Here is a 3,956-nt window from a genome sequence, read left to right as displayed (position 1 = left end):
ACAGAACAGACATGTCGAAGTTTATACAGTGGAGTGCAGCTGTAGCTTCCACAGTTTCGCCACGAAAACCACCGCCCCCCCTTGACCACGTGATCATCCGTAACGAATCACGACAAAATAGCCGGAAAACGGCGCCAAAGAGCGCGCGCTGGCTGATCGAACTGCGCATGTGCGCTGCGTGCCCTCCCCCCCCCCCCTGTTCCGAGCGCTTCGCCAGGTCATCTGCTAATATTATCGGGAAGCAGAAAATGAAAATCCAGAAGACGAAGGAATTCACATGTACAAATTTATTGACACGGTAAACATATACACAAGAAGCAACATTTGAATGCAAGTAAATCTACACGATTATTACAGAATACTGCAGAATAAACAGATAATAAATAGCGCCGAGCAACAGAAAGCGTGACTATCATATTATACAATCCTTAAGGGAACCTATTCGGTTTGGAGAAAGTAGATATTATTATACATATCTATAGCACGTGATGAGTCGCAGAAGCCATCCGCTTCATCCCAGCACAACTGTCGAATTTTCTGGTGACAGGGGCCACATGCTCGCGGATCGCAGGGCCACGAACAGCTGTCGGTGTCTGAATGAAAAAACAAAAAACAAGAGAACCTGTTAATGATATGGTAAACCGGAGCACAGGCAACGTTAATTGGCTGAATACGCTCTATAAGACATGCCAAGGTTACGCGTCTAATGTCGACTAATGCCAAAATTGGAGGAACCCTGCGTACGCGATGCACGCTGTTTTCCTTTTCATGCATACCAGTGTATTAAGCATCAGACACATTCAAACAGCGGAACAAAACGCAAGAAGCAACGCCACGCAGAATCATCAACCAGATCATGACTGTTAACCGGCAGAAAGTGATGTAATACGGGGCAAGGTGCACACAGTTAGGCGACAGTATTAAACGTCTGATCACTGACATGCATCTTACGTTTGTCTGCTTACCTTTCATTCAGGCGTTCATCCATGGCTCGAAGATCTTCGAAATCCACGAAACGAAATCACCGCCTGCTCACATAGGCAGACGCGAGCTACACAACGGTCAGACGGGTCGGCGCCTCGGAGAAACGAACGCGGGCGAATCCACCGGTTAAATGAGCCTCAGCCAATCATGATCGAGAAGGGTCACGTGGGAGACCGGAGCCAATGGAAAGTAAATAGCCGGAATTTGGCGGGAAATGCCAGTGGCGACACTATTTGCGCGGCGGCGAAACCGGCTTACTGTGCCTCCTCTGGTTTATATGGATAACATCTGCGTGGATACGGACAAGACCGATAAACACGTCCAACTCGTCAACGACACCCTGCATGCTCTGTGTGCACTGGGCTTCTGGATTGACATCGCTAAGTGTTCGTTCATGGCATCTTCGATATCATTCTTGGGCCTCATTGTTTCACGATAAGGACTTTCAATCGACCCTGAACGTACAGCCGCGATCGCAAAGTACCCAAGACCGCGAGACAAAACCGAAGTTCGATCATTCCTCAAAGTAACATCTTACTACAGAAAGTACATTAAGGACTTCTCAAAGATTGCACGACCGTTGACTGACTTAACAAAGAAAGACACTCAGTTCATCTGGACAAGCAACTGTGAAACGGCAATGGAGCAGTTGAAACAGTGTTTAACACACGCGCCTATGCTAGCGACGTTCAGTGCTGACTTGCCAACTGAAGATCACGTGGATGCGTCACAAAAGGCATTCGGAGCAGTACTGGTGCAACGAAACTGAAGGGACACCAAAGTCATCAAATATGCCAGCAAGAAGGTCCCTGCCCCTGATAAGAACAAACGCTCGACAGACTTGGAAGCATTCGCCTTGCAGTGGGCAATAACCGATAAGTTTCACCGGTATCTGCAAGGTCTCCCACATTTCGACGTATTCACCGACAATTGGGCAGTCGCCCATCTGATGACTAAATGGATGCCACACCGACGGTATGCACGACTCATGCTTGATCTAATGAAATACAGTTTCACAATTCGCCACACACCTGGCACCCAAGTGAAAAAATAAACTGGAATCCCAAGTGGGATATAGTGGAACCACTTGAACAACAAAGTGGGTCAAAGTGGAACCACTTTGTTAGCAAAGTGGTTTAAGGTGACACCACTTGGTCAGGAAAGTGGTTTGAAATGGAACCATTATCTTGCCAAAGTGGAAGTCACAGTGGGTTAGTCAGAGCCGTTGTGGGCTAAACTGGAACCACTTGGTCAGCAAAGTGGTTCGAAATAGAACCATTTTCTGGCCAAATTGTGTTCACTCCGAAGTCGAAGTGTGTTTGGCCAGAGCCTTGTGGATTAAACTGGAACCACTTTGAAAGTCAGAGTGGGTTAGACAGGATCCGCTTGGGGTATCACATGAGGAACACTAAACACGAAAGGAAAGGCAATCCAATCCAATCCATGTCTTCGTATCATTTGAACGATTTCAAAGTTGAGCGTCGGTTGGAGAGAGCAATACAATGGAGCTACTGAAACTGCCCAGCATTGTATTCCAAGTTCAGCGTACTTCAGGCGCATATAGGAGGCGAAACTCAATGCCTCGCCTCGCCACGAAACCGCCATCGCCGCTGATATCACCCGATTGCAAGTTGCAACAGAACAGGCGTTCCACGGCAGGTCCCCCAAACTCACCTCGGAAAAGCGTGCAACTAAGAAGGCCGCCACTAGATACCCCACTGTTGCCGTTCCGGATCACTTCAGCGCGCTAAGTTTAGCGGCAAAATATTTTTGTTGTTTCTGCGAATGAATCTAGCCTTTATATGTCCAAATAAAACGCGTATAACAACTTTCTGTGTCGTGTTTCACTTTTTGGTCCCGTTTTTAAACGTGTTGAGCGATTGGAAGGATCTAGTGCACGGCAGCGTGCATCACATAGCGTACCTGTCGTACCAGGCGCCGCCACTGGCGCCGCAGGCGCAGTCGTCCATTTCTCCTTCGGTGACTTGGCCTGGCTTGGACTGTGCTTCAACTGGATCTTTAGCGCGCTACAATCAAACGCAAGCCAACGTCTGGTAACAATGGGGTATCTAAAGGCGGCCTCCGGCATTGCACGCATCGGGATAGGAACAAATACATGGGAAAATGGCGACCTTGGGGGACCTGTTCCACGGTGCTCGCTCGGATGGCTCGATGGAGAACAAAGGAGAATGTGATTTCTGCGTCGTGAGCTGCTTCTGCTAATTTCAGTCTCGATCCCAGCAAACCACAAACGGCACACAGACGTGCATAAGACGTCACAAGATGGATATCTGGATATCCAGTGGATTTTCGTGAGGGTCCAACTTACATCCAATGGATATCCATGGGAGCTGGACTTTACCACTATTTTCTGATCCCAGGAACCTCCAGACAATGTCTTTCATGAACATGTGAATATTGTGCGGTGCAGGTATAAAAACCCCGTAATTCAGTAGTTCTTCTACCCTGTGTAGTTTATCGGTACAGTGTACGTTAGTATCATAGCCCAATGTTATTATTTAAGGTCTCAAAAGAAGCGAAAAAAAAACAGCAAAACGAAACCCTTTTTGCCCCCTCCACCGCGAACGCGGATTTGGAGGGAGACCAGACCATTCACAGTAGCCTTTCTTGGCGAAACGGCCGGAGGCCGGAGCATATACTGAAGTACACGTTGTTGGGGCTCGTTCATTATAAGTGTATTGGGCGTAAAACGTTTGTTACGGTGAGGGAGGCTGTCTTTGCAATTTGCAGAGTGAAGGTATAACCAATAACGTTCCTGACATTCCTTCGTATCTAATACTATGTTTTTAATTCATCCTATTGTCTATAATATGATTAGCTGCTGAGTGGAGCTGTAAAAGTGATCAAATCCCACTGTTGATTGACAAGCGTTGCACATAGATAAATACTTTCACAGCTAGCAGCACGCGAACGATAAAAATGTATAACAATTTTACTTGTTCCCCATATCT

General features: G+C 47.2%; 1 long non-coding RNA gene across 1 annotated transcript; it reads right to left on the bottom strand.

Moving 5' to 3' along the window:
• Nucleotides 1–272: 272 nt before the first annotated feature.
• LOC135397933 (uncharacterized) lies at nucleotides 273–1,216 on the bottom strand. The gene is made up of 2 exons (XR_010423893.1): nucleotides 966–1,216; nucleotides 273–593 (listed from the first exon to the last, which is right to left on the bottom strand). It is a non-coding gene; the product is annotated as an uncharacterized LOC135397933 (long non-coding RNA).
• Between the last annotated feature and the right edge of the window lie 2,740 nt (nucleotides 1,217–3,956).

The sequence above is a fragment of the Ornithodoros turicata genome, chromosome 6 (genome assembly GCF_037126465.1).
Source record: "Ornithodoros turicata isolate Travis chromosome 6, ASM3712646v1, whole genome shotgun sequence".
Lineage (NCBI taxonomy): Eukaryota > Metazoa > Arthropoda > Arachnida > Ixodida > Argasidae > Ornithodoros > Ornithodoros turicata.
This window is presented reverse-complemented; position numbering and strand designations above follow the sequence as displayed.